The sequence below is a fragment of the Salmo salar genome, chromosome ssa03 (assembly GCF_905237065.1).
Source record: "Salmo salar chromosome ssa03, Ssal_v3.1, whole genome shotgun sequence".
Taxonomy (NCBI): Eukaryota; Metazoa; Chordata; class Actinopteri; order Salmoniformes; family Salmonidae; genus Salmo; species Salmo salar.
In genome coordinates, this window is record NC_059444.1 from 54,068,612 (window position 1) to 54,089,425 (window position 20,814).

Genomic DNA, 20,814 nt, shown 5'->3' on the forward strand with positions numbered 1-20,814 from the left:
GTATTTTCAAGACGTTGAAGTTAGGTTCAATTTAGGTTCTGAATGAAAGGTGAAAATATGTATTTTCCAGATGTTGAAATCAGGTTCATTTTTGGTACTGAATGAAAGTTGAAAATACGTAATTTATAGGCGTCTACGTTTGGGCCAAATCAAAGCTGGCCCAGAACAGACAAAATCTGAACCATGTCGGCCCCCAATCGAATTTTATGAATGCCCATCGATATGGTAGACCCACCGGCATTGGCTTTATTAGTCCTGATTGGCTATTTAAGCTCTGAATATCAGCTTACCAACTTTATCCTTAGTTATCCTGAGCCTATATGCAATGTGTTGACAGTTTGGAAAATGCAGAAGTATTTTCTTTTTCGCTACCATTAGCTCGTAAAAGAATATACAGATACAAACTTGAAACCACTGATGTATGGGAAGAAACTCATGGACAGCAGTTGTGAGAAGCCTGGTTGTCCATTCCATATGGTAAATTTTACTTTGACCTGTCCTGTTTTCAGGATATGTTGTTTGTTAACATGTCAGCACATTTTATATTTGATTGGGCGCCATTTAGGTTCGGCTATTTGTTTGGAGAACCCTTATGAAAAAGGTTTCCATCTCATTACATTTTTATCTCTGGCCTGTAGGCTACAGCAAAGGCCACATACTCATTCCACCATATGCTATATCTGCTACATAATTTATGTTAGATTTGTTTTTTTATGGAATGTTGGTGGAGCAGGCTGGGAATGGACAAGATAAATATTTTGCATCCCTGCCTTTGACAAAGAGGGCACTGCTTATCATAGTGCGGCATCAGCGCTCACCTAAAAAGGCCATATGCCACTGGTCGAGAGAAATTGAGCAGAATTATGTTAGGTTTTATGTGTTGTTGGAGTGGCATCTTGGTCAGTTTAGCACAGAAAATACCGCACTCGTCATCTGCCGTCATAGGCCATGAGCGGGTTGGCAGATTTCATGTGAACCACAAAACCGTCCCTCCCACAAACAGGGCATCACAATTTCACACTCAATTCGTGCAAATATGTACAAAAAAAGTATTTCAGCAGATTTCGTGCATTTTTTATTGTTTTTGTGTGGCTTAATTTGTTGGAAAACACACATTTTCGTGCGACTTAATTAGTAGGAAAATACACAAATTTTTGTGCGACTTAATTCAAAGAAAAATACACAAATCTTTATGCGACTTAATTCCTAAGAAAATACATTTTTGGGGGGCAAACTTATTATGAGTTATTAGAGCAATGCATGATGGGCAATGGTGTTCTACGCTGCCTTTTTCTTGTGTCCCACATTTATTTATATTAAAAACAAACGTGTTAACAACCCAATATTGTTAATCAACTAGGTTGTCACTGAATAATTATAATATAATAGTAGCCTTATGTGGTTTTATTTTTATTTTATTGCTGCCAATACTGTTTTCTATGCTTGTTTTCTCTTAATACTTTGGGATACTGGTGCACTTGTTGTCAGAAAGGTCTTTTTTTGTGTGTGTGTAGGTAACAGTAGGTCTACACAATTTTCTTCATAATGCATTTAATACAAGGCTCCACTTATTCATGTACATTACACCATTTGTTTCATAATGCATTTTATACAAGGCTATGTCGAATTTTATGAGGTTTGCCAGATTGGAGAAAAAAATACAGATTTTTATTTAAAAAAAATGTGTGGTATCGATGAAGGTATTTGATTGGGGATTGGGGATATATTTTTATGATGGGAAATTATAATATACACACACACACACACACACAAACACTTACATACATATACACACACTCACTTCGTTTGTAATAACATTTACATTACATTTAAGTCATTTAGCAGACGCTCTTATCCAGAGCGACTTACAAAATGGTGCATTCACCTTATGATATCCAGTGGAACAACCACTTTACAATAGTGCATCTAAATCTTTTAAGGGGGGGGTTAGAAGGACTACTTTATCCTATCCTAGGTATTCCTTAAAGAGGTGGGGTTTCAGGTGTCTCCGGAAGGTGGTGATTGACTCCGCTGTCCTGGCGTCGTGAGGAAGCTTGGTCCACCATTGGGGTGCCAGAGCAGCGAACAGTTTTGACTGGGCTGAGCGGGAACTGTGCTTCCTCAGAGGTAGGGGGGCCAGCAGGCCAGTGGTGGATGAACGCAGTGCCCTTGTTTGGGTGTAGGGCCTGATCAGAGCCTGAAGGTATGGAGGTGCCGTTCCCTTCACAGCTCCGTAGGCAATCACCATGGTCTTGTAGCGGATGCGAGCTTCAACTGGAAGCCAGTGGAGAGAGCGGAGGAGCGGGGTGACGTGAGAGAACTTGGGAAGGTTGAACACCAGACGGGCTGCGGCGTTCTGGATGAGTTGTAGGGGTTTAATGGCACAGGCAGGGAGCCCAGCTAACAGCGAGTTGCAGTAATCCAGACGGGAGATGACAAGTGCCTGGATTAGGACCTGCGCCGCTTCCTGTGTGAGGCAGGGTCGTACTCTGCGAATGTTGTAGAGCATGAACCTACAGGATCGGGTCACCGCCTTGATGTTAGCGGAGAACGACAGGGTGTTGTCCAGGATCACGCCAAGGTTCTTAGCACTCTGGGAGGAGGACACAAGGGAGTTGTCAACCGTGATGGTGAGATCATGGAACGGGCAGTCCTTCCCCGGGAGGAAGAGCAGCTCCGTCTTGCCGAGGTTCAGCTTGAGCTGGTGATCCGTCATCCACACTGATATGTCTGACAGACATGCAGAGATGCGATTCGCCGCCTGGTTATCAGAAGGGGGAAAGGAGAAGATTAATTGTGTGTCGTCTGCATAGCAATGATAGGAGAGACCATGTGAGGATATGACAGAGCCAAGTGACTTGGTGTATAGCGAGAATAGGAGAGGGCCTAGAACAGAGCCCTGGGGGACACCAGTGGTGAGAGCGCATGGTGCGGAGACAGATTCTCGCCACGCCACCTGGTAGGAGCGACCTGTCAGGTAGGACGCAATCCAAGCGTGGGCCGCGCCGGAGATGCCCAACTTGGAGAGGGTGGAGAGGAGGATCTGATGGTTCACAGTATCAAAGGCAGCAGATAGGTCTAGAAGGATGAGAGCAGAGGAGAGAGAGTTAGCTTTAGCAGTGCGGAGAGCCTCCGTGACACAGAGAAGAGCAGTCTCAGTTGAATGCCCAGTCTTGAAACCTGACTGATTAGGATCAAGAAGGTCATTCTGAGAGAGATAGCAGGAGAGCTGGCCAAGGACGGCACGTTCAAGAGTTTTGGAGAGAAAAGAAAGAAGGGATACTGGTCTGTAGTTGTTGACATCGGAGGGATCGACTGTAGGTTTTTTCAGAAGGGGTGCAACTCTCGCTCTCTTGAAGACGGAAGGGACGTAGCCAGCGGTCAAGGATGAGTTGATGAGCGAGTTGAGGAAGGGGAGAAGGTCTCCGGAAATGGTCTGGAGAAGAGAGAAGGGGATAGGGTCAAGTGGGCAGGTTGTTGGGCGGCCGGCCGTCACAAGACGCGAGATTTCATCTGGAGAGAGAGGGGAGAAAGAGGTCAAAGCACAGGGTAGGGCAGTGTGAGCAGGACCAGCGGTGTCGTTTGACTTAGCAAACGAGGATCGGATATCGTCAACCTTCTTTTCAAAATGGTTGACGAAGTCATCCGCAGAGAGGGAGGAGGGGGGGGAGGGGGAGGAGGATTCAGGAGGGAGGAGAAGGTAGCAAAGAGCTTCCTAGGGTTAGAGGCAGATGCTTGGAATTTAGAGTGGTAGAAAGTGGCTTTAGCAGCAGAGACAGAAGAGGAGAATGTAGAGAGGAGTGAGTGAAAGGATGCCAGGTCCGCAGGGGAGGCGAGTTTTCCTCCATTTCCGCTCGGCTGCCCGGAGCCTTGTTCTGTGAGCTCGTAGTGAGTCGTCGAGCCACGGAGCAGGAGGGGAGGACCGAGCCGGCCTGGAGGATAGGGGACAGAGAAAATCAAAGGATGCAGAAAGGGAGGAGAGGAGGGTTGAGGAGGCAGAATCAGGAGATAGGTTGGAGAAGGTTTGAGCAGAGGGAAGAGATGATAGGATGGAAGAGGAGAGAGTAGCGGGAGAGAGAGAGCGAAGGTTGGGACGGCGCAATACCATCCGAGTAGGGGCCGAGTGAGAAGTGTTGGATGAGAGCAAGAGGGAAAAGGATACAAGGTAGTGGTCGGAGATTTGGAGGGGAGTTGCAATGAGATTAGTGGAAGAACAGCATCTAGTAAAGATGAGGTCAAGCGTATTGCCTGCCTTGTGAGTAGGGGGGGAAGGTGAGAGGGTGAGGTCAAAAGAGGAGAGGAGTGGAAAGAAGGAGGCAGAGAGGAATGAGTCAAAGGTAGACGTGGGGAGGTTAAAGTCACCCAGAACTGTGAGAGGTGAGCCATCCTCAGGAAAGGAACTTATCAAGGTGTCAAGCTCATTGATGAACTCTCCAAGGGAACCTGGAGGGCGATAAATGATAAGGATGTTAAGCTTGAAAGGGCTGGTAACTGTGACAGCATGGAATTCAAATGAGGAGATAGACAGATGGGTCAGGGGAGAAAGAGAGAATGTCCACTTGGGAGAGATGAGGATTCCAGTGCCACCACCCCGCTGGCTCGATGCTCTAGGGGTATGCGAGAACACGTGGGCAGACGAAGAGAGAGCAGTAGGAGTAGCAGTGTTATCTGTGGTAATCCATGTTTCCGTCAGCGCCAGGAAGTCTAGGGACTGGAGGGTAGCATAGGCTGAGATGAACTCAGCCTTGTTGGCTGCAGACCGGCAGTTCCAGAGGCTGCCGGAGACCTGGAACTCCACGTGGGTCGTGCGCGCTGGGACCACCAGGTTAGAGTGGCAGCGGCCACGCGGTGTGAAGTGTTTGTATGGCCTGTGCAGAGAGGAGAGAACAGGGATAGACAGACACATAGTTGACAAGCTACAGAAGTGTTGTTTCTTGTATTATTGTCTCCTGTGTCTTTAGAGAACTGTTTCACTTTGATATCCTTTTTCTTCTGTCCTGATTTTCTCTTTCTTTTCTTCTGTTAACTACATATTCTTTGTTGTTCTTCGTTAGCTAGCTAGCTTCTTCCAAAAGAGTCCCTAGCAACTGCTTAGCAACTGGTAAACAATTCAGCTTGCTAAGATAACTACAATTTAATGAAAAATAGTTATTTTTCAAAAGCCTATCTTCTTTGTTTGTTGCTTGTTTTTTCTATAATAACCAACTCTCGACTTTTGTATTCATTATTTTTTATAAAATATTTGTATCTAGTAGTCATGTATTAATTAACTGGTTAAATGTTTGTCGTTTGCATGTTTCAGTACTAATTAACATGCTTATATTAGCATTTTTATACATATTCTGTATTTCCACTGAAGAAAGCAATAATTAATCAACACACTACTATAAATAAATGAACACTAGCTGTTATAAAATGGAAATAAATAGTGAGAAATGCTCAGTCTGAAGCCATTCGGCTATGGGTTTCACAGTCCTACAATAATGACACAAGTTATATCCCCTTAAAATGGTTTATTTACAACCTATGGGGTATAACATGTTGGAAATATTGGCATAGGAGAGTCTGAAATGAAGTAAATACCCTAACCCTAAGCTATGTTCAATGTCAGCAGCAATTTCCAGTGGGAAATGCTCAGTCTGAAGCAATTTGGCTATGTGTTTCACAGCCCTATAATAATAATAATACAAGTTATATCACCTTAAAAAGGGTTTATTTACAACCTCAGGGGTATAACATGTTGGACAAAGTGGTATAAGAGAGTCTGACATATAACCCCTAACTTGAGTTCAGTCTTCGCCAAAGAGAACCAAGAGGGGCCTAGCTTCATCCTTCATGACTGGGAAAGGCCTTGATTCTAGGCTGTAGAGAATCCTACAGCCATCTCATTAGATCAGAACAGGATTGATGGTTTGCTGGATTGCATCCTAAAAAAAGTATAGTTGTGTTTCGCTGCATAACATACTTACATCATGCGGCCATAGTTTACCCACCAGTCTTATAGTTGTTTGTTTGCAACCAGGCTGTGCCCTCCCTCCTAGAGTTTGTTGAGCAGACAAAGAAAGAAGCCAGACACACTCCAACTCAGTTTAAAGTGGGCAAAAGTAGTGACATTCCAACATCTACATAACTTGGTCAGATGTAAAGACTAATAACCTTGAAAACGTGCTAAAGCTTGTTAAATAATAGGCAGATGTATCTAACCAAGCCAACCCCATATGTATGTTCATTTGGCTGCAGATCCAGCCTCCCCAACTAATGTGTTTTGTGTGTGTGTGTATACATTTCTGTCTTGTCCAGATAATAAAGTATTATAATTATATTTTTTTATCCTTCTTCGCAACAGCTGCAGATATAAAGGACAAATTCTGCATCATAGGATTCATCTACAGCCGGCTTTACAATAAGATTGACAAGCTAAAATGGAGGCTTTGAATTATGATTTCATTAAAGCTGAGATCTGCAAAAGGTGAAACAGCTGTTCTATCGATTGTGCAATGATGTACAATGATGTCCAAGGGGGGAAAAAAACATTGTTTCTTTGTTTAAAGTAATGTCTTTGTTGTTATAATAGTTATTTAAATCAGACTCTTGAAGTACTCTAGGAATTTGAGAAGCATTGATTTAGATCATGTGATTAAACTACTGTTAGCTACTGTAATAAGATGCCTTTGGGGGAAAAAAAATTCTCACACAAACCTCATTTGTTTGCTTTTCAGGAAGATGATAAAACGCACAATGAACTCAGAAGACACCCGCCGTGCAAGCACCAGTCCAAAAGCCCCAGTGGAGCAAGCACAAACTGGGTCAAGTCCCAATGGAGAGACAGAAGGAGAGTCCATCCCAGTGTGAATGATCAGGCAAAGGAGGTCTACACCAAAATGATTTATTGCCTTCGAGAACCAGCACCCACAGTCACAGAGTCTGATCCATCTGCAGTTTTTGGGCTGCTACAAAGGGGGTGCTACCAAGACTAAGATAGATGGCCAAAAGTGGAAATCTAGCAATTGCTGCTAAAGTATCTTTTTCAAGATGTAAGTAGTGTGAGAATTGAGAGAGCAGGATATTGAAATGTTGAATGATATATTTATTGATGTTTATGTATTGTTTGTGCATACATTCATTATTAAATCAATTAACCTACAGTGCTGACTCATTACTCTATACTTTTTATTTTTATGGTGGTTAAGTACAAAGAAATAATAATAACGCATGAGATGGAATTCAATAGATTTTAATCGATATAGGCAACAAAGTTGACATACTAGTTTCTGAAATAATTAGGGCTACAGCAAGATGGTGTTAAAATGTGACTGATTATTGGAAAAGGTTCCACTGCAAGTTGAATCCACCCTCCGGCGAGTTGAAGTAGTCCTTGTTCTCGTTTCTGACATTCTTGCCTTCCCTGGCGAAGTTATTGCTGGAACCTACCCTGATATGCAGCATGGACTCTGTAGGAGCCTCGGAGCGCCACTGGCCAGGCACCACCACTCCACTCCCCACTTCCTCCCTGTCCAATTCTGGGGTTGAGTACACCTGTTGTGTGCTCTTCTGCGACCTTGTGAAGTTGTGAAGAGCTGTTGCAGCTAGGACGAGGTCAGGAATGATCTGAACACTCGCCACTGGTGGTCTTGATGCCAAAGGCATTTTCCACACAGCCCCTTGCTCATGAAAGCCTTGCTGGAAAAACTTTAGCTGTGGCATGATTATTTAATTTCTTAGCTATTTGGTGTTGTCTTTTATGACAATTATAGGAAAATAACCAAGGTTAGTGCTCATTTGTAATTGAAGATCCTGCTCGTCTACCAGCTTGGTTCTTGGTTGGGCTTCAGAGTGTTGGCTTTCAGGCCGAAGGCCTTATTGGCCACCACAACATATGGCACTGGCTTTTTTCTTAGGCAAGGGGATTGGGTCCGGCTTTGGGTCCCATTCCTAAGTGCTCAACTATTTTGGATGCAGCAGAATGCTAACACTCATTGATTGCTAACACTCATTGATATAGGCTGTAGCAAAAGCTTGCCAAAGATACATTTACTGGTTGAAGTAAAAGTGTTTTTTTTGAAAGTATAATTTAGTTGATTTGCGATGATGACACAAACATTGTATTAAGCAGAACATTCATAAGAGCCTTAACATTAAGTTATAATCAAAAATCAGTGTGAAATGCAATCATAAGCAACATGTAAATATAGGCCACCAACTAGCAAACATCGCCGCGTGCGGCAATGTTTGCAAACACAGAAAGGTTCCTATTGTCACGTCCTGACCAGCAGATGGAGCTGGTGTAGTAGTTTGGGGTCAGGACGTGGCAGTCTTGTGTGTGTCTTGTGACTCCTGATCAGGAACAGCTGGGAATCGTTGTTCCTGATTGGGAGTCATATATGTAGGAGTTGTTTGTCACTGGGGTTTGTGGGTGGTTGTTTTGCACTGCGTTTTTTAGCCTGCAAACTGTTGCTGCTGTCATGTTTATTGTTTCCTGTGGATGCTTTACTCCTTTTGTTGGGTAATTAAAAAATGAGGATTCACATACCTGCTGCGCCTTGGTTCATTTCAGAAGACAGTCGTTACACCTATAGGCTACTTGATGGCCAACAGATGCAAATGTCGGCCGTCATTCTCCACATTTTATGCAAGCGAGGGAGTTCCATGACTTCCATTTCAAATGTCCACTGAGCATGCGTAAATCACTTCTCTTCCTATGGTTCTCCACAAGGAAAGACGACATTCAAATGCAGTTTAAACCACCTCCTAGCGAATTTATCTAATGCGCTCTAGAGCGCCTAAAGTCGTTTTACTGTGCTTTGTCGCCGTTATTTCTTAATGCGCATCAGTTCTAGCGAGTTAATGTTTTATGGAAATAGGTCTCCATAATGACAATCTAAATAGCCTACCTACAACTGGTTAAAAAGTTGTCACAACGTGCGCTCTTCTCACTAACATGAAAAGTCTCACCGCACAATTTTACTAAAAAAGTGCGGACATTGCAACCCTGATTGGCTCTCTGTAGAATTGCTATAGATGGTTTCGCTGAAAACGTCACGAAAACGATGCGCACGTTTCAATGGGGCAGAAGTCCATGAGTTAAAATTCTGGATGGCCAGATAGCTACCAACAATGACAAGAAGCTGCTATGTTGGGAATCGTAAGTCACTCGTTTCAGCTAGTTTGATCTTGTTCTTGATACCATGTATTGTATTGAGGTGTTTTGACCAGAGGAGAAAGTATGGTGGTATTGTCCAGTACAGCATCCCTGCCAAATAAATAGTGGGGGTATGTTGTACTGGTAAAACATGAGCCTATCACAATAATAAAAACAAAATGTCAAGAAAACTGTAGGCTATTTCACTGTTATTTATCATTACCATATGGTGAATATGGTGAATGGACCTGAAAACAAGTGGTATAGATGACCACAATATTTTTAACATTTTTACATTTTCACCTTTATTTAACCAGGTTGGCTAGTTGAGAACAAGTTCTCATTTACAACAGCGACCTGGCCAAGATAATGCAAAGCAGTTCAACACATACAACAACACAGAGTTACACATGGAATAAACAAATATCAAATCAAATTTATTTATATAGCCCTTCGTACATCAGCTGATATCTCAAAGTGCTGTACAGAAACCCAGCCTAAAACCCCAAACAGCAAGCAAAGCATGTGAAAGAAGCACGGTGGCTAGGAAAAACTCCCTAGGAAAAACTCCCTAGAAAGGCCAAAAACCTAGGAAGAAACCTAGAGAGGAACCAGGCTATGAGGGGTGGCCAGTCCTCTTCTGGCTGTGCAGGGTGGATATTATAACAGAACATGGTCAAGATGTTAAAATGTTAAAATGTTCATAAATGACCAGCATGGTCAAATAATAATAATCATAGTAGTTGTCGAGGGTGCAACAAGCACGTCCGGTGAACCGGTCAGGGTTCCATAGCCGCAGGCAGAACAGTTGAAACTGGAGCAGCAGCACGGCCAGGTGGACTGGGGACAGCAAGGAGTCATCATACCAGGTAGTCCTGAGGCATGGTCCTAGGGCTCAGGTCCTCCGAGAGAAAGAGAGAAAGAGAGAATTAGAGAGAGCATATTTAAATTCACACAGGACACCGGATAAGACAAGAGAAAACCTCCAGATGTAACAGACTGACCCTAGCCCCCCGACACATAAACTACTGCAGCATAAATACTGGAGGCTGAGACAGGAGGGATCAGAAGACACTGTGGCCCCATCCGATGATACCCCCGGACAGGGCCAAACAGGCAGGATATAACCCCACCCACTTTGCCAAAGCACAGCCCCCACACCACTAGAGGGATGTCTCCAACCACCAACTTACCATCCTAAGACAAGGCCGAGTATAGCTCACACAAATACAGTCAGTAATACATTAGGGGAAAAAAGTATATATACATTGTGTGCTAATGAGGTGAGATAAGGGAGGTAAAGGCAATAAATAGGCAATGGTGGCGAAGTAATTACAATATAGCAATTAAACACAGGAATGGTAGATGTGCGGAAGATTAATGTGCAAGTAGAGATACTGGGGTGCAACGGAGCAAGATAACCTCTCTGGGCTAGGCGGGACGAATTCGTCCCACCTACGTAACAGCCACTTTAAGCCTGTGGCGCGATTTTCAAAACCTTAAAAATCCTATTACTTCAATTTCTCAAACATATGACTATTTTACAGCTATTTAAAGACAAGACTCTCGTTAATCTAACCACACTGTCCGATTTCAAAAAGGCTTTACAACGAAAGCAAAACATTAGATTATGTCAGCAGAGTACCAAGCCAGAAATAATCAGACACCCATTTTTCAAGCCAGCATATAATGTCACCAAAACCCAGAAGACAGCTAAATGCAGCACTCACCTTTGATGATCTTCATCAGATGACAACCCTAGGACATTATGTTATACAATACATGCATGTTTTGTTCAATCAAGTTCATATTTATATCAAAAACCAGCTTTTTACATTAGCATGTGACGTTCAGAACTAGCATACCCCCCGCAAACTTCCGGGGAATTCGCTAACATTTTACTAAATTACTCACGATAAACGTTCACAAAAAGCATAACAATTATTTTAAGAATTATAGATACAGACCTCCTCTATGCACTCGATATGTCCGATTTTAAAATAGCTTTTTGGTGAAAGCACATTTTGCAATATTCTAAGTACATAGCCCAGGCATCACGGGCTCGCTATTTAGACACCCGGCAAGTTTAGCACTCACCATAATCATATTTACTATTATAAAAGTTAGATTACCTTTTGTTGTCTTCGTCAGAATGCACTCCCAGGACTGCTACTTCAATAATAAATGTTGGTTTGGTCCAAAATAATCCATCGTTATATCCGAATAGCGGCGTTTTGTTCGTGCGTTCCAGACACTATCCGAAATGGTAAAGAAGTGTCGCGCGCATGGCGCAATTCGTGACAATAAAATTCTAAATATTCCATTACCGTACTTCGAAGCATGTCAACCGCTGTTTAAAATCAATTTTTACGCCATTTTTCTCGTAGAAAAGTGATAATATTCCGACAGGGAATCTCCTTTTCGGCAAACAGAGGAAAAAAATCACAAAGGCGGGGGCGGTCGGGTCATGCGCATAAGCCCAGAGTCCCTTGATCGGCCACTTGAGAAAGGCGATAATGTGTTTCAGCCTGGGGCTGGAATGACGACATTCTGTTTTTTCCCGGGCTCTGAGAGCCTATGGAAGACGTGGGAAGTGTCACGTTAGAGCAGAGATCCTTAGTAAAAGATAGAGATGGAAAAGAATTTCAAGAAATGGTCAGACAGGCCACTTCCTGTAAAGGAATCTCTCAGGTTTTGACCTGCCATTTGAGTTCTGTTATACTCACAGACACCATTCAAACAGCTTTAGAAACTTTAGGGTGTTTTCTATCCATATGTAATAAGTATATGCATATTCTAGTTACTGGGTAGGAGTGGTAACCAGATTAAATCGGGTATGTTTTTTATCCAGCCGTGTCAATACTGCCCCCTAGCCCTAACAGGATAAATAAATAAATACAGTATTGGGATGAGGTAGTTGGATGGGCTATGTACAGGTGCAGTGATCTGTGAGCTGCTCTGACAGCTGGTGCTTAACTTCTTACATCTAGACGTTCCGCTAGCGGAACACCGCTCCATTATCCAATGATAGGGCGTGGCGCGAAATCCGAAAACTTCCATTTTTCAAACATATGACTATTTCACAGCATTTTAAAGACAAGACTCTCCTTTATATAACCACACTGTCCGATTTCAAAAAGGCTTTACAACGAAAGCAAAACATTAGATTATGTCAGGAGAGTACCCAGCCAGAAGTAATCAGACCCCCATTTTTCAAGCTAGCATATAATGTCACAAAAACCAAAACCACAGCTAAATGCAGCACTAACCTTTGATGATCTTCATCAGATGACACTCATAGGACATTATGTTATACAATACATGCATGTTATACAATACATGCATGTTATACAATACATGCATATCAAGTTCATATTTATATCAAAAACCAGCTTTTTACATTAGCATGTGACGTTCAGAACTAGCATTCCCACCGAACACTTCCGGTGAATTTACTAAATTACTCACGATAAACGTTCACAAAAAACACAACAATTATTTTAAGAATTATACATACAGAACTCCTTTATGCAATCGAGGTGTCCGATTTTAAAATTGCTTTTCGGTGAAAGCACATTTTGTAATATTCTGAGTAGATAGCCCGGCCATCACAGGCTAGCTATTTTGACACCCACCAAGTTTGGTACTCACCAAACTCAGATTTACTATAAGAAAAATGTTATTACCTTTGCTGTTCTTCGTCAGAATGCACTCCCAGGACTTCTACTTCAACAACAAATGTTGGTTTGGTTCCAAATAATCCATAGTTATATCCAAATAGCGGCGTTTTGTTTGTGCGTTCAAGACACTATCCGAAGGGTAACGAAGGGTGACGCGCCGGGGCATATCGTGACAAAAAAATTCTAAATATTGCATTACCGTACTTCAAAGCATGTCAAACGCTGTTTAAAATCAATTTTCATGCAATTTTCTCGTAAAATAGCGATAATATTCCGACCGGGAGTCGTTGTTTTTGTTCAAAGACTGAAAATGTAAAATAAACTCTTCACGTGTACGCGTGCACCCATCTCATTGTTCTCAGATCGACCACTATCCAAATGCGCTACTGTTTTTCAGCCATGGACTGCAAAGTCATCATTCAACGTTCTGGCGCCTTCTGAGAGCCTATGGGAGCCTTAGAGAGTGTCACGTTACAGCAGAGATCCTCTGTTTTCAATAAAGATGCTAAAGAAGGCCAAGAAATGGTCAGAGAGGGCACTTCCTGTTTGGAATCTTCTCAGGTTTTGGCCTGCCATATGAGTTATGTTATACTCACAGACACCATTCAAACAGTTTTAGAAACTTTAGGGTGTTTTCTATCCAAATCAAACAATTATATGCATATTCTACTTTCTGGGCAGGAGTAATAAACAGATTAAATCGGGTACGTTTTTTATCCGGCCGTGAAAATACTGCCCCCTATCCATAACAGGTTAAAGCTAGTAAAGGAGATCTGTGTCTCCAGCTTCAGTGATTTTTGCAGTTCATTCCAGTCATTGGCAGCAGAAAGCTGGAAGGAAAGCCGGCCAAAGGAGGAATTGGCTTTGGGGGTGACCAGTGAGATTTACCTGCTGGAGCGCGTGCTACGGGTGGGTGCTGCTATGGTGACCAGTGAGCTGAGATAAGGTGGGGCTTTACCTAGCAAAGACTTATAGATGACCTGGAGCCAGAGGGTTTGGCGACGAGTATGAAGCGAGGGCCAGCCAACGAGAGCGTACAGGTCGCAGTGGTGGGTAGTATATGGGGCTTTTTTGACAAAACGGATGGCACTGTGATAGACTGCATCCAATTTGTTGAGTAGAGTGTTGGAGGTTATTTTGTAAATGACATCGCCGAAGTCGAGGATCGGTAGGATGGTCAGTTTTACGAGGGTATGTTTAGCAGCATGAGTGAAGGATGCTCTGTTGCGAAATAGGAAGCCGATTCTAGATTTAATTTTGTGTTGGAGATGTTTAATGTGAGTCTGGAAGGAGAGTTTACAGTCTAACCAGACACCTAGGTATTTGTAGTTGTCCACATATTCTAAGTCAGAACCGTCCAGAGTAGTGATGCTGGACGGGTGGGCAGGTGCGGGCAGCGATCGGTTGAAGAGCATGCATTTAGTTTTAGTTGCATTTAGGAGCAGTTGGAGGCCACGGAAGGAGAGTTGTATGGCATTGAAGCTCGTCTGAAGGTTAGTGAACACAGTGTCCAAAGAAGGGCCTGAAGTATACCAAAATGGGGTCGTCTGTTTTCAGAGAAAGAGTCGGCCCGAGAATGTAACCCTGTGGCACCCCCATAGAGACTGCCAGAGGTACGGACAACAGGCCCTCCGATTTGACACACTGAACTCTTTCAGAGAAGTAGTTGGGGACCAGGCAGGGCAATCATTTGAGAAACCAAGGCTGTTGAGTCTGCCGATAAGAATGTGTTGATTGACAGAATCGAATGCCTTAGCCGGGTCGATGAATACGGCTGCACAGTATTCTCTCTTATCGATGGAGGTTATGATATCGTTTAGGACCTTGAGCGTGGCTGAGGTGCACTCATGACCAGCTCTGAAAGCAGATTGCATAGCGGAGAAGGTACGGTGGGATTCGAAATGGTCAGTAATCTGTTTGTTAACTTGGCTTTCGACGACCTATATCTATCCTACCCTGCCTTTCTAAGGTCTAGAGTGTCTCCCCCTTTGAAGAGGGGGATGACCGCGGCTGCATTCCAATCTTTGGGAATCTTAGACGATACGAAAGAGAGGTTGAACAGGCTAGTAATAGGGGTTGCAACAATTTCGGCAGATCATTTTAGAAAGAGAGGGTCCAGATTGTCTAGACCGGCTGATTTGTAGGGGTCCAGATTTTGTAGCTATTTCAAAACATCAGCTATCTGGATTTGGGTGAAGGAGAAATGGGGAGGCTTGGGCGAGTTGCTGTGGGGGGTGGAGGGCTGTTGACCGGGGTAGGGGTAGCCAGGTGGAAAGCATGGCCAGCGGTAGAAAAGTGCTTATTGAAATTCTCAATTATAGTGGATTTATCGGTGATGACGGTGTTTCCTAGCCTCAATGCAGGGGGCAGCTGGGAGGGGATGCTCTTATTCTCCATGGACTTTACAGTGTCCCAGAAGTTTTTGGAGTTTGTGTTACAGGATGCAAATTTCTGCTTGAAAAAACTAGCCTTAGCTTTCCTAACTGCCTGTGTATATTGGTTTCTAACTTCCCTGAAAAGTTGACAGTATGAGTTATAATACCCATAAAACCTAGCGGTCAAACGGAAATGGCTCCAATTGTTTTTCCACCATACATTTTTTCCCATAGGGGATTTTAGAAACACGTAAAATAAGGGCTGTGTTTCATGTAAGCTTACCCTGGCAGTCACGACTTCTGCCGAAGTCGGTTCCTCTCCTTGTTTGGGTGGTGGTCAACGTCACCGGTCTTCTAGCCATCGCCGGTCCATTTTTCATGTTCCATTTGTTTTTTCTTGTTTTCAGACACACCTGGTTTCAATTCCCTAATTACATGTTGTATATTTTCCCTCTGTTTCCCGCATGTCCTTGTCAGGAATTGTTTATTTTGTAAGTACTTGTGCTATGTGTTACTGGTGCGCTACGGGTTTTGGACCCATGTGTTTGTTGTTTTGTATGCCGTTAGTTTTACATATTAAACTGCTCCGGTTATTCACCAAGTTCTGCTCTCCTGCGTTTGACTTCCCTGCCACCAGTTACGCACCCCTTACACTGGCATTTTGAGAACCTTCTAAATCTCTCTAGGAGAAGGTGTCTACTATCAATATATTCGCATGTATTTTACTCCCCCAAAAATGAAATGCTGATTCGCTGCTAATGTAGCTATCATAAAGAACTACAAGTGCCATGATGATCTGGATGAGACTGCCTGTCACGTCCTGACCAGTAAAGGGGTTATTTGTTATTATAGTTTGGTCAGGATGTGGCAGGGGGTGTTTGTTTTATGTGGTTCGGGGTTTGTTTGTATATGTGTTTTGTAGAGGGGTGTTTGTTTAGATTAGTCTGGGGTTTTTGGTTAGGTTCTATGTTGTGTATTTCTATGTTAAATCTAGGGTGTTTAGTTCTATGTTTAATTCATTGGGAGTGGGCCTTCAATTGGAGGCAGCTGTTTCTCGTTGCCTCTGATTGAAGGTCCTATATATAGGGGTGTGTTTGTTTTGGGTATTGTGGGAGGTTGTTTGTGCACTGCTATGTTTAGCCTGCATTACTGGTTAGCTGTTGTTCTTTGTATAGTGTGCATCATAAAATAAAGATGAGCATTCACGTACCTGCTGCATTTTGGTCCACTTCCTACGACGGCCATTACACTGCCGAATCGAGGCAAAGGTAAGAATCTCTGGATTAACTATCTAATGTTAGCTAAATGTAGTTTTAAATTGACACAATACCTGTTAACAAAGGTGTCAGCTAGAGATGACATGCAGGAGCGTACAGGGATTTGTAGTTTTGCATAATGTCTACTTTGATGCCAATTGGAATTTTCGAATCAGAGTAAATGGAGACAAATATATGAATACGTCACCTTGTCCGAGAGAGATTTACATGGTTATCAAAACGTCATGCCAGGTTAAGCCTACATGAAACACAATCCTTATTTTAAGTGTTTCTAAAATCCCCAATGGAAAAAAATGAATGGCGGAAAAACGATTCAACCCCTTTCCCTGTTTGACCGCTAGGTTTTATGGGTATTGTGATACCTTCACTGTGGGGCTCTATAGCCTATGCTCCAAAATGCCATGTGGTTCAAGGAGAACTGAAATTTTGCCAAGGCAGAAATGAGTGGCCAACAGCAGTGGAGGCATTAATTCTGCCCTAATGACAATCACCAAATGTCATTACACTTTTAGTTGTTTTTGTGTAACAGATGTCTCTTTCCATTCACCACTTTTTGGAGGCTGGAAGTATGTTGATAGTGGATGAACGTATAAAAACTCAAATAAAGAGGTAGGCCTACCAGTAGCAGTGCTTGGGTAAAATATAAACTAGTTCATATGCCTTGACACAGTGAGATAAAGCCCTAAGGCCGGGACAATAGGAAGACACAGTGGCAGAATGAACTCAACCACACATTTGTTTCATTACAAAATCGGAGAGCACAATCTGTTCAGTGTAGTCCACAAAACATATTGCATGCAACAAACAAAATGTTTCAGACTACTAAACAACTACTGATTTAGAACCGCTGAGAGTTACCACAAGTTGCAAAGGAAACAGGAGCTGCTATATGCATGCTGTAAGGCAGTAGTTAACTTGATCTTTAAAAAATAGCATTGTATTTGTTCAAACACAATTCTCTCCATCAGTTTACTAAGAACAGGTAGCAAACTGATTGGGCTGCTGTTAGAGCCAGCAAAGGGTGCTTTACTATTTTTAGGTAGTTGAATAACTTTAGCTTCTTCCATGCCTGTGGACACACTCCTTTAGGCTTTGGTTAAAGATGAGGCAAATAGGGGTGGCAATACAGTCTGCTAGCATTCTCAATAGTTTCCCATCTAGGTTGTCTATACCTGCTGGCTCATCATTATTAATGAATAACAACCGTGCTTCCCCCTCTTCCACACTAACTTTACCAAATTCAAAACAGCAATCCTTCTCTTTCATTATTAATCTTTAATACACAAATATGATGGTTCACTGGTCAATGGTGTCATTTCATTAAGTTTGTCCACTTTACTGGTGAAATAGTCATTGAAATGATTGGCTATATCATAAGATTTTGTTATAAATTACCCATCAACTTCAATGAATGATGGAGACGAATTGGGTTTTCTGCCCATAAAATAATTTATTTGAACCATAAACATTTTCAATTCAGGGTGCTCTAGCAGATAACTCATTATTATTATATATCAGATAATGTGATATTACCAGGTTATGGCTACTTGGTGAGCACTAGCACTGCTCGCCTGGCTTGCTACCTCAGATTGTGAGCCCAGCGAGTGTCTTGAAAGAGGTATGCAGTACCTGCAGATGGCCATGGCGAAGAGCAAGAGAGCAAGTTTTTTTTCAGAAAAAACACTAACCCTTAACCCTAACCCAAGGTCTATCCCTTAAAATAGTTAGGTAAAGTGCATTCGGAAAAGTATTCAAGACCCCTTGACTTTTTCTACATTTTCTTAAGCTACAGCCATATTCTAAAATTGATTAAATACATTCACTGCAGTCCCCGCTCACCCCGTTATCCACAACCTCCCATTACACCCCAGGTTCCAGGAACTCCACGACCTGGCCCACCCCATCTGCAGCATCCACCCCCAGCCTGATCAGAAGCCCCAGGAAGTGGGCGGGAAGCACCAACGTGACCAGACCATTAGAACTAGACAGGACCTCTGCTATCCAGACCACTGAGAGGGTTGCTACTCTTCTAAGTAGCCTGACGGAGGCCCTTCTGGCTGTGGCTCTCAACACCAGTTCCACACAAAGGTGGTAATCCAGCTGTCTGGTTGGCGGCAGTGACACTGCTTCCCCTGGACTCTCCTCCTTTTCCTCCTCTGTCTTCCAGTCACAGTTCTGCCCATGCTCCAAGAGAGAAAGAACTCCCAGACTCACCACAACCAGCATGGCCCTTACAAACGCCCTCTGACATCCCATGAAGCTCCAGCATCTACCTACCCCTCCTCCTCATATGTCCTTGTTTTTTTCTCCCCTGGATGGAGAACAATCTGTCTCTCTGTTTCCTCTGCCATTGCTTATTTTTCATTAGCAATACTTTTTTATTTGATGGCCTAAACTGTACAGTCAATGAGTTCGAGCTGATCAGTTGTCAAGTTGGTGTCCAATGTTGGTCACTACATTTCAAAGTGTGTTGCATTATGCAGTAAAAAATAACCAAACTTGCGCCAACATGTCCACAGCATAAACTTTACAAAACTCATGTGATCTAAGGTCATGAAGTTTTGACTGCAAGTTTCTGCAGTTGCATTTTACCAACTTCAGCAATCGCCTGCATTGTGGAAGGATCTATATTCTATAATCATTAAGTTGTTTTTGTTTAACCATGCAAATGAGACCAAATACATGAATGTTATGAGGCACTCTCACCGATTAATTGTACAATGCAGGTTTACACACACACACGATTTCAGTTTGTGAGTGTGTGATAATATACTGAACAAAAATATGAATGCAACATATAAAGTGTTGGTTCCATGTTTCATGAGCTGAAATAAAAGTTCCCAGAAATGTTCCATATGCACAAAAAGCTTATTTCTCTCACATTGTGTGCACAACTTTCTTTACATCCCTGTTAGTGAGCATTTCTCCTTTGACAAGACAATCCATCCACCTGACAGGTGTGGCATATCAAGAAGCTGATTAAACAGCATGATCATTACACAGGTGGACATTGTGCTGGGAACAATAAAAGGCCACTCTAAAATGTGCAGTTTTGTCACACAACACAATGCCACAGATGTATCAAGTTTTCAGGAAGCATGCATTGGCACACTGACTGCAGGAATGTCCACCAGAGCTGTTGCCAGAGAATTGAATTTTAATTTCTCTACCATAAGTAGATTTTCGTTCCAGAAAATGTTGTAGTATGTCTAACCGACCTCACAACAGCAGGCCACTTGTAACCACGCCAGCTAAGGACCTCCACATCTGGCTTCTTCACCTGCGGGATGGTCTGAGACAAGCCACCTGGACAGCTGATGAAACTGTGGGTTTGCACAACTAAAGAATTTCTGCATAAACTGTCAGAAACATTCTCTGCGTGCGCGTAGTCCACACCAGGGTCTTGACCTGACTAGTTCGGCGTCGTAACCGACTTTAGCGGGCAAACGCTCAGCTTCGATGGCCACTGGCACGCTGGCAAAGTGTGCTCTTTCATTATAGATTGTAATAGTATTTTCCTGTTTCTCCAGTTTTGCCTTTTGCCTCCAGTACCTTCACTAGCAAATCAGCTCTGAGTGTGCGGTAGATTCTGCTATTATCTACTAGTATTTCTAAAGTAAAAGTTCCTGTGAGACAAGACTGAAAAATATGCTATCTCTGTCTGATTATACTGTACCAACAACTTACACAGTACGATGGGTTTGGTGGTCGTTTAGTTGCTAGCCGCCCATGCTGTGTTGAATATCCTGCATGGTCTTCTATTGGACCGCATTCTCCCGGAGAAATATCATGACGTGCTGCAGACTCCGAGGCTCTTTTGCCCGAAAGCAGCGAAGATGATTCGTCTTCTTCGTCAAAGGACTCGGAGTCTTCACTTTTCACAGTGATGTTCAACGACATTACCGCGTCTACCAAGCGCACTGTCTTGATTATGGAATCGCTCGACCCCGTCTAAATAGGCTGCCTATTTCTCTCCATCCTTAAAAGGAAAAAGTTTTCGTCTTTCAGTTAGATATAAAGAAATGTGTCTACAAGCCCAAAATAAGCCACTATTGCAGTATTTGCATTCTCAGATCTGTGACTTTACAACAAGCTGAAGAGAAATGACAGCATTCTTTACCAAGCATTTATGCGCAACACAGCTGCGCAGCTCTGGGCAGGGATTCGCTGCTTGCAATTGTTGTGATGTTACCAGCGTGCGCATGCCCTGTATGAAGGCAGAGACCCAAAGCAGACGCTGAACTAACTGCCCTGAAGACAGCGCTGCTGCTCTGTCTGACATTCTCCTCAACAGAACCACATTCTGGTAGGCTACACACAGTCAAACAAGTAGACCTATGTTG